At 29.7% G+C, this 11,538-nt stretch overlaps 2 non-coding genes across 2 annotated transcripts; one reads left to right on the top strand and one right to left on the bottom strand.

The window, feature by feature from the left end:
* Positions 1–1,198: 1,198 nt before the first annotated feature.
* Positions 1,199–1,270, bottom strand: TRNAM-CAU (transfer RNA methionine (anticodon CAU)). Its single transcript has one exon. It is a non-coding gene; the product is annotated as a tRNA-Met (tRNA).
* A 2,545-nt stretch (positions 1,271–3,815) lies between these two features.
* Positions 3,816–3,955, top strand: LOC142318582 (U4 spliceosomal RNA). Its single transcript, XR_012754966.1, has one exon. It is a non-coding gene; the product is annotated as a U4 spliceosomal RNA (small nuclear RNA).
* The last annotated feature ends 7,583 nt before the right edge of the window (positions 3,956–11,538 follow it).

Here is an 11,538-nt window from a genome sequence, read left to right as displayed (position 1 = left end):
AGTTCAAGTTTTACAAATTTGCTTAAGTATAGTTTTCTTTTAAGTATAACATTCCTTTAATAAAAAAAATTTCAAAAACCATTTCTGCATGTTAGGGATCTATAATTTAATAAGCAAGTTGTAGTGATTTCTTGAAAATTCTAAAAATGAAGTATAAACTTTAAAAATATATTTGAAACATTTAAATCGACGAGTAATTTAGCAGACAAAAAAAATATATACTTCAGTTGTAAAACGCGGATGTTGATTTTTTGAAGAAAAAAAATTATAGATTATTTATATATGCATTGTAGGTAATAGTTTTTTTAATAAAATTTTTTCTGAACAATTACGAAATTGGTTTTTTCGTGATATTACCATTAACGAATTTTGAAAAAAAAAATTAATGTGATCAATGCCTCATATATAGAAATAGTTGAGCCAAATTTAAAGAAATCTGTTCAGTCAATCCAGATATATAACACAAAAAAGCAATGCGACAGACATACGTACCCACTTATGTTTTCTTTAGGTTTAGGCGAACTAATTGAACCCTAAAACGTAAAGATTTTAAAAAACTGATTTCCATTTTTGACATGATAGCCATATATTCCCCCTTTAATATAATTATTCTAGCTATATTCGCCGGGAAAGTAAAAAGCACAAAGATTTTATGGGTCTAATTGGGGACCTCCTCCTTTAATGAAATCTATTAAAATTAAGTAAAGAAAAATTATAATAATAAAAATTTTAATAATGCCCTTTGTAATGCCCAAAATAAATTGTCATTAACTTGGTTTAACTTTGATTATATGAGTATGCTGACCACAGCGTGGTCAGCATACTGATATCTTAGGAACGAAAGAAAGAGACAATGTGTTCTGAGAGAGATATAACGAATAAAAAAGGGGATGAGGTAAAGAGTTCCGTTGGAGTTTTTGAAGACTTTCACAAATCACAGAGAAATAAATATGGCTGGGAATCTTTTCTCAGTAATGGAATTAATGGCTAATGATATACTTTACGTAATATTTACTAAAAAAATTAACTAATATATATTCAAATTAAACGCTGTAACTTTACGATTAAATTAATATCATTTTATCATAATTATCACAAAGTAGAGATAAAACGTTTATTTTATTATAAGAAAAAAATAAAATTATTAATAACCGTATTATAATTTATTTTTACAATGCTAAAAATGAAAAAAAAAATTTAGCAGAGCGTGGTTTCGATCCACGGACCTCTGGGTTATGGGCCCAGCACGCTTCCACTGCGCCACTCTGCTTTGGTACGTTAGTTCCCTTGTAAATAATTAAAAAAATTATGTAATGAAAAACAAAAAATTAAAAATATTTAAAAATAATTTTTATAAAAAATAATTATTATTTTGATGCGAGTGATTTGTACAAAGCTAAACAATACAGAAATGGTCAAATCTTCGTATCCGCTTGCAGGGAGAAATTTTAGGGATTCTGTAAACGAAGTAATCATTAAATTTAATACACAATCGTCCTTGGTTTACAGTAGGTATTAAAATCAAAACCACTGATGTGTTTTATGTTGTTTTTTTTTTCAAAAAAAGTTTAACCAAGAGAACTAAGTCATAAAGATATAGTTAGTTCAGTTCTAATAAGTAATTACCAGTGAAAGGTTTCTTTTATTATATTCTGGTATTAAAATATTTTAACGACACGAAATATATCAAAACGTTACGCATTCATATGGAACTAAAAGTATGATGCATATCATATTGGATAAAATCCAATAAAAATTACGGAAAATCGATTAAGAAGTTATTTAATATCTTATTTAATCAAACGGGTAGCTGTCTACTTTCTTTTAACTACAAACAAATATTAACTATAATTTAAGAATTTGGCTCACTGTACGTGTTTTAAATAAACGTACTTAAGATGCACAGAATTGAAATTCCATGAGTACAATGACTTTTCAGTTACGTGTTTCTTTTTTGGTAATTTTTTTTCTCAACGACACCATGGATATAAGTGCTTTATACGCACGCGCGCGTGTGTACGTGCGTGTGTTTGCACGCAAGCGGGAGTGTTTTATTTTACTTACTCTAGCTACGTTCTTAATTAACTAGTGAATAATCCAAGACAGATATCAAATTAATTACAGATCGATTAATTAAAACTTTTATTTATTTCTTGTTATTCAACTTTTGGTTCAGTTATTAATTCCACTTTGGTAAATTCATGGAATTTTAATTATTAAAAGTGTCCTTCACTTCCGTCAGACCGTCTGTCAGAACAACAGATTATAAAAATTAAATAAACAATACACCTCAACAGAAAAACCAAACTTCTTCGAATTTAATCAGTGAAATTCTGCGTAACAATTATTATGCGGCCCTCAAACATTATTATAATCATAACAAAAGTATAAGAACGTATTGCTTAAAAATTAAATTATTTTCGTCATGAGGTGTTGACCTATATTTTATATCAAAAATACCTTACGTTTTTATTAACTGGTGACCGGACATGAAACAAAAATTATTTCATAGCTAATTACAATATAACAACCATCCCATGTCAGGTTAAGTACAAAAAGTATTGAAAGAAGTCCTGTCTCAATATCTTCTTTATTGAGGTAAACGTATTCACTGTTACGTATCGGCATGTGACATTAACCCTCTGTTTACCATAGAGAGTGAATGTCTTGTGAATATCATCACACTAATCAATCCCAGCCTTAAGGGAGATTGGATCAAATATTGTAAAATAACACTAATGTTGACTATTAATGATCCTATCTGTTTTCAAAACAATGCCTTTTACTAGTATAGAATAATACCTCTAATAGTAGAGGTAGTAACATTTTAACGCCCTATTTAAAAAAATAAATCATTTCACCCTCACAGTTAAAATGATTTTTTTTAATTACATTAATAATAAAATATATATATATATATATATATATATATATATATATATACATATATATGTAATGTTAAAATTTATAAAAAAACAAACATGAAAGTAATGATAATTTATTGTTTCTTAATACTAAAATATATGCATTGAAAAATTAAATTAAGTAATCATATATAATAAGTAATCATCTACTTTTTTTTAAATTTAACTATAGCAATGACAGCAATGTTTTCTATACTGCTTAAACTCCTTCAGTAAACATTAAAATTGTTAAATAAACTGAAAAGTAGCATTAAAAAAAATTAATTTTATTAAAGAAATATTTACATTTCTTAATGTGAATAAAATGACCAAAAAATAATAATTATAAATAATGTAATAAATATATATATATATATATATATATAATATATAAAACAAATATATATATTTTTTTTTTTGATGTTTTTAGGGGCATCGACTACTTTGGTCATTGCCCCATCCCACCTCAAAAAAAAAGAAAAAAAAAAAAGGTTCTTTAATTCATATTTCCATGAAGAAAATAAGTGATCAAAATTTCAATCTTCTAATTTAAAATCCAACAAATTACCGCCTAGGCTTTCCTTTCGGCCATCCTTTCTTACGTTTTTCCATTCTGCGAACGGCCTCAACTTCCGACGACAGAGTGTCTGAGGCTTCGGACATGGCATCGTCTTCTCTTTCTGACGCCAATGACGTTCGCCGGCTTACATCAGGTGATGAAAGCTTCAATGGTGCTGTGAGCATCGTTGCACTTGAGTCTAAACTTGCAACCGATGCACTTTCAGCGGCTGATGAACTTGATTCAATGTCTAAGGCTGTGCTTGGGCCGGCTGATACAGATGCTCTCGCCACCGTTGTTCTCTGAGCTTTTGGGGCCTCTGTAGGTACGGTTTTAATATCGTCTGTGTCTGGTACTTTGCGCAGTGGCGATATCGTAACCAGTGAAGTTCATCTGAGGTGCGATTATTGCTAGTTGAAAACAAATATTAAATTACAGATTAGGTTAGATTATTATTATTATATAGATCTGATGAAAAGGAAAAATATTTTCCTTTTACCATGGTAACAAAAATATATTGCAGTAAAATGATTAATTTTTTTCTTTAATAAATATCTTTAATATCTGAACTCCCATTACGAATATTTTGATAATTCTAATTCGAGATAATGACCAAGCCGCTAAGGCATAAATCTGCAAAATTTTATTAAAACCAGTAGTTTTGCGTGACGTGCGCTTAAGGACAACCATCGATATTATTTTATGTTATGAAATTGATAGATTTTTTCTTAATATATTCATATGCTTTTGTTTTCTGTTAAAAAAAAAAAATACATTCAAGTTATGTTAAATTGTGTGGTCTAACTAATATTGTAGGCTGTACACACATGTATAAATCAATATCGCCTTCTAGAACTTCAGATAAAGTAATTTTAATTTTAGTACATAATTTATGGTAGTTAATTATTAAAATTAATTGAAGTAACGAAGTTAATAAAATTGTCTTTGTGGGGGCTGTAGATGTGGGGTGGTCGGGCGGTTAGGAGGGGGTGGCTGCAAGCAAGCAGATGTCGCATTATTTTTCTCATGACAAAACTGCAGTCTCTCTCTATTCTGGAAGACGCGGGGTCGGCTCCTTCCTTTCCCTCGGAATAATTAATGTATCTCATTTTACTTTTACAACCCTTCTTGCCTCCCGCGCTTCCTCATCCTCGTCCTTTTTCACTTCCTCTGATTCTGTGTTCCTCTACCTCTCTTGTTTTACTACGAGTTTTCATTGCTGGATATTAAGAAGTTTCAAAATGGCCGCGCCAAGTCATAGAAAATTAAAAAGAGTGAGAGAGAGAGTCAGCAAAGAATGGATTTCTACGTATTACGTCTTTGCAGATTTAAACATTTTCCCTCACGCCCAGAAACTCTTTAATGGAATCTGCCATTCCTCTTTCCCCGCACATCCTATAAAACAACGCCATCCACTTTTCTTCTCGGAGCTTTCAATAATTATTTAAGAATATGTAAGATAATGGATGTAACTTTTAACAGAATGATTATGAATAATGACACGAATGTCATGTTATGGTATGCAATACAGAGGCCAGTAATATAAGCCTAATTCCAACTGCCTGATGGTTATGAACCTATAAATATTTAGAGTAGAACGAGTCTCTTAAGGGAAACAGCATGTAAATAATGCAATATGTTATTTATTTATCTGGTAGTTTAATCTTTATTGTATGTGTTACACTTTTTTAACTGATAACGTCTGTTTAAACAAGAAATATATATTAAAAATTAAAATACACGACTGTCAAAAAAAAAAATTGCTTTATAATAAAGGACAAATAAAGAGCGGGAGGTGACAATTTTTGTATATAGTATTTGTATGAGTAGTAAATTTTTTTCAAGTTTTTTTAATTTATATTGACATACATATATATACATATGTATATATATATATATATATATATATGTGTGTGTGTGTGTGTGTGTGTGTGTGTGTGTGTGTGTGTGTGTGTGTGTGTGTGCAGTATATATGTAGCCTATGATATTCCCGGTAACGAAAGGATTCCAAAGCGACGTTATACATCTAAATCACTTCAACCGTTGAGCTGTTACAGTGGAACAAACATGCATACACACATACACCCTAAATATATTACACTCGTTTACCGGCAGTCGTGTAATAATTAGAGTACACAAAAAAAGGATTAAATAACTTTTTATTAAAAAGGTTTTAATTCTTAAAAAGTATTTCATATATTTAATATAATTTTTTTCAATGATTTATTTTGGTTAAGATAAAAAGAGTAAATAATATTTATTTTAAAACGCGTTAAAAAAGGGCCAAAGTGTAACAATGACTTTCCCGACTATTTGTAATAAAAATTAAAAGTAGAGCCCAAAAAAAAAATATTTTTTTTTTTGCAAAGTTGGAATGAATTTTAAGAAAAATGTATTTATTTTTTTTAAATATTCATGTATCGGTAAAGTTGAAAAAATTTGCTTAAGTAAAGTTTTAAACACTCACCTTTAATAAAAGCTAAAATAAGAAAAAAAAATTAAAAATATACAATATTTTCAGTTTATATCCGGGGTTTATATTAAAAAAAAAAATGTAGATATTTCTTAATAGCTCTATATATTTAGTATAAACTTTCAGTAAATCTTTTAAACACATTTAAACCAAAGGAAAATAGAGCAAAAGGACAAAAAAACATATAGTGTATTTCAATTTTAATAGATAGGGTTGATTTTTTGAAAAAATATTTTTGGATTATTTGTATATGCGTTGGTAGTAACAAATTTGCTTTAATAAAGTTTTTTTCTGAAATGCGTTTGATGAAAATTTGAAATTGTTTTGTTCGCGATCTCCCATCTTAATTTATTTTGAAAAATAATTAATATGATAAATGCCCCATCTACAGAAATATATTAATCGCTCAAATATAGAAATTCTTCAGCTAAATTTGAAGAAAATCGGCGTACACACTGAATGTACACACATACATATATATGTTTCTTGACTAGCTGAACTAGTTGAGCCCTAAAACTTAAAGATTTAAAAAAAACCGATACTCCATCTTTGATGTGATCACGATACTTTCCCTTTAATATTGAGATGAACTTGAGGGAAAATTAGAAAAGTAATTTGTTAATAATTTAAGTTTCTAACAAAGTTTCTGTTTAGTTTCATATATATATATATATATATATGTAAAATATTATTCAATGGTTAGTAGAATTTAAAGATAATTATTTATTGCAAGGTGCAAGTACAATGCTTTTAGAAAGTATACAATAAAACAGAATGAAATCAGTTCACAGAACAAAAATGTTTAGCTTAAAAATCGATAAAAGTTTACAGAATGCAAAACCCAAATTTATATATATCATAATAAAAATATTGTACAATAATTTATTAAAATTAAATGTTAAGATAAACGAAACACGAAAGAAAAATGTTTTGAAAATAAAATTAAGGAAATATCATCATGGAATGAGATCAGCTTAAATGTATATTCAAGATAGAAAAAAGCAGAGAAGTAAAGAAGTGACAGAAGATAATTCGAGGAAAGGGAAATAATTTGGAAACTGATTCTAGAGCTTGATATATGGAAAAAAGTTCATACTAACATATGTCAAAATATTTTGTTGCCGAGTTACGGCTAGCGAAAACTTTTCCTCCGATTTCAGTTCCCCTGGTGATAGAAGGTCATTTTGAAATTTTTATGGCGTTAGGTAAGAGGTCTTGTAACTTGATAGTTTTTTCGTTTATTGACCTGAAAAATCGAATAAAACAGAATAGATCCTAGAACTGTATATCCTGTAGTTTTTCATAACATCCAAGGTAAAACAGAAAATTACGGTGATAAAAAACAGGTTTTTTTAGGTTTGAAGTACAATAACTTTGTTAACTGACTAATAAGTGTGTAGATTTTATACGGGGAAATTCTGAAAAAAATTATTTTCTTAAAGTTTATGAAAAATAAATTAAACTTTTATTATTAAAAGCTAAACACAACAAAATCGGTAAAAATTAAAAACAGGTATTATAGTGCAATAAATTTAGACCAATCAAAAATTAGGTTGGCAACACTAACTATATGCTTTAATTTGAATACTGATCATTGTTGTCATAAAATTATGGTTTGGAGTTAACAATGAACGTAAAAGGTTTTTTTTGGTTTTTGGCATAATTTTGATTCTGTTTAATTATTCAAGTAACGTAGGGTTCTTGTGTTTTTTGTACTCTAATCTATATTTATTTTTGCAATCGAATCTAGATTTAAAAAAGTGAAATTTCGTTTTAAAAGATTGCCGTGACTTTTTACGCACGCCGTATATGCTGATATATTTTCTGTGGATGGCTTTTGGGATGGAAGTACCCTAGCTACCGTGGAAGAATACCGACGTAGATGCCCTGAACCAGTAGTTCCAAACCGTAAAGTATTTTATAGAACTTCTAATGATATCTGTGATAATGGTACACTTCCCTCCGCTCATACATCATCTCAACGGCAACCGGTAGATGGTGATGAAAGGAAAAACATTCCTCAGGTGGTACAGCTTGGTACCACAACAAGCATGCGAGGAATTTTTGTACTCATCAACATTCCACAGAGTTCAATATGCGGGACATTACATGCTCGCGGACAGCATCCTTGTCATAGTCAGACGTTCAACCCCTCCAGATTCTTGACCGTGTCAAACGACTGCAGTCTGTTAATGGGTTAACAATAATTACCACTTAATTCCATTTATACTAAATAGTTCATCCGTAAACGGACGAACTAATTTTACCTATAATGGCAAATACAACATACGGAATTTACATCAGCGATCTGAAGAAAGCCTAGATTCTGTAGTTGAATCAAATTTCCAGCAATGATTTTCGGTGCAGCCTGATTTACAACCAATTATTAGACCCTTTTATACTAGAATAGCGTGTAATGGAGAGAAATTATCCAGAAATTTTATAGAATAAATATCTTACAGCGCTTGAAAATTTCTTAATGGCGAAACGAATTGAGATGTATTATCGTTTGAGGAAGCGCCAATACATTTCAATAATGAATTAAGACAACTCTTGAAAGATTTATCGGTAAATGGATTAAACTGTCAATGGACTGGACAATGAGATGGCCAATTATGCCAATCCAGATCACCAGACCTTACTCTCTCTTTAGATTACTGTTTACGTAGACGGCTCAACTGCGAGAAATACAAGGAAAAAGTAAACATACGTTATGCAGTAATCACTTTCACTCTCAATGCTGCAGTTCTCATCAAGGAACATGGTTATCATTAGGTTGGCTATAGAAAATATAAAGAAACGAGTAGAAAAATATTGATGTCAATGAGGAAATTTTCGAACTTTTCTTGTAAATTAATGCAGTATAAAACAGTGAGCTTGTTTAAAAAAAATATATATATTTTAAAGAAAATTAAAAGTATATTAATTTATCAAAGATCTAAATTTATTGAACTAAGAATAGCTGTTTTTATTTTTTTTCCAATTCATAACATTCTGCTGTTAAGTTTTGTTTTAAATAATAGAAGTTGATTTTGGTTTTTTCCGCAGATTTTATTACATCAATTTTATCAGAGTATCAATTTTATAACATCAATTTTTAAAGTTTTAATTAAAAATTCTATCTTGTTAGATTCTACGAACTTAGAAAAATTAGAATTTTGTTTAGAAACAGTGTATTTACTAACTACCTATTTAATGTGAACAAAAACCAAATTCTTTTTTGTTGATATGAAAAATTTGTAAAAAGAAAATTTTCTGTTAAAAATTGATGTTAGAAAATATGAAAAAATTGAAAACTATACAACAATTGTAAAATAAAGATTATGTAGATAATAATTTTTTTATTAATGACCGAAATACAATGAATTACTTGAAAAATATTATTTCAAAGGTGGTAATAAAATAACAACAGCTGATCAACAGTGCATAATACTGTATTTGTGTTTAAGTTATTCTATAAGGTAGGTACATTAAGTATATCGGGTTCTGTGAACTGTGCTGTCTTTAGCAAAGGTTTTCTGTGAATTTTAGTTTGAACGTGATCGGTTTGCCATTGAAGTATTGCCGTACTTATTTACTACAGAGGAATACGCTTATTTTGGGTGTGTGTAATGGTAATGCTACAATTGCTGCAGTAGAATATGAAATACGTTTTTCGAGTCGCAGGATTCCAGATCCCAAAACACTTAAAGCGACTTTTCGTAATCTTTGGGAAACAGGTTCACTACCTAATATTCGTACCAGATACGAACGATCTCTCCAACACTGTTATTGATGACATTATTATCGATATAGTTCAGCGTAATCCAGGCGTCGATATACAACTTCTTTCTAAGCGGACTGGAGATTTGTATTCTATGGTTTAGAGGACAATTTAACATAACAAGTTTTGTCTTTATTATGTTGAACAAACAGTTCAACATCTGGATCCAGGAGACCAACGTAGAAAATTTCACTCGAGAAGTCGTCAGCAACAAAAAATGAACATATATGGCAGAAGTAAATCCTCATGAAACGGTGGAATTTTCAACATCGAATTAGCGTCAATGTATAGTGCGCGGCCTTCTTCAAAATCCAGCAGTTTGGACCATTCATATTACTTGGCCGTTTACTGACTTACCTGGCAACTTGCAGTTTTCTTGCACTTTCTACAAGAAGAATTGCCGCAGCTACTTGAAGATGATCCTCTAGCGCTGAGACGCAAACAACAATTCCAGCAGGATGGTGCGCCTTCCCACTTCTCTTGTGAAGTTTCCACTCAAATAAATCACCATTTCCCTGAGAAAAAAAAACAAAAAACAATAAAACTGTACAGAAACGTGGAAAGCTGTATAGAAACGGTTTCCATTATTTTCACGATTTTAATACGTTATGAATTTTCTGAGTGAACTTCGTATATACGAAGTTCACTCGAAATTCACGAAGAATTCTGTATACGTACGTACACATGCTTAAATACATTACATTTATTTAAATCTATTTTTTTTGTCTATTTTTTTTTAATGTCCCCTTAAGGCATAAAACCTAAAAAAAATACCAGTTTTTTTATCAATGTATATACCCTCCCGTTATAGCAGCATATATCGCTATAACCAGGAATGTTAAAAAGTATATTATGTTAAAAAGTATATTATTTACTTTATAATTAGAAATAGTATAACCAAACAGAATTATTTTTTAGTTGTTGGGATTTTATAGTAAAATTATTGTACTATAAGATTTCAATATTTGCTTTGTTTTCTATAGTTAAATTCAAAAACTGGTAAAATGTTAGTAGAAAGATAATGACAAAAGTAGGTCGAAATTAGTGGTTTTGAGGGGAGCAATAATTCAAGAACTGTGGTGTGGTTTGATTATAATTAAAGGTTAACTTGCAAGAGAGGGGGTGTTTCAATGGTGGTTTGTAGTGGTGAAGAGTTAGTATATGTCTGTGTGTAGGAGGGAAAATTGTGAGCAGCGCAGACGCGTTCAGATAGAGATAAGGGGCATTGCACACTCGCTGCTGCCGGGCGAATAAAAACGAATGTCTCTTAAAAGTTTGCAGACATCTTTTTAAGTATTCATAATATGATAAGATAGCGTCATATACGAGAAAACTCCATTTTCTGGAATGGCTTCTCAGGGATGAGCTCCCCATAGGGCAAATCCCGGATAGCGCATTCTGGACACGGAAGTTGTCCTACTCCACTACTACAGCCGTACGACTCACGAGGGATATAAAATGATAAGCAAACTTTTGGTCAATTTTTCATACAGGTCTTTAGTAGTTAAATATTTTAACTGATTAAAATGAAAAGATTTAACAAATTTATGCAGGGTATCAAATTATAAAAATATTTTTACGTAATATGTAAAATAAATATTACGTCCATTAAATGAACCACAAATTATTATCAATCACATCTTCATATATCATTATTATTATTAAAAATTTATATTAAATTATTTTTTATTTTTTTATTTTTTCTAAAAATTAGTCAAGTTGCATATTGATATAACTTGACTAATTATAACTAATCATTATATATAATACTGATTATACATAAATGATTTGACATTTAAAGCTACTCTTCTATATGATTTAAAGAAGTTCTTATTTTTTG

Source organism: Lycorma delicatula, chromosome 1 (assembly GCF_047948215.1).
Source record: "Lycorma delicatula isolate Av1 chromosome 1, ASM4794821v1, whole genome shotgun sequence".
NCBI lineage: Eukaryota > Metazoa > Arthropoda > Insecta > Hemiptera > Fulgoridae > Lycorma > Lycorma delicatula.
The sequence above is the reverse complement of the archived record's forward strand: the minus strand, read 5'-3'. Positions and strand labels throughout refer to the sequence as shown.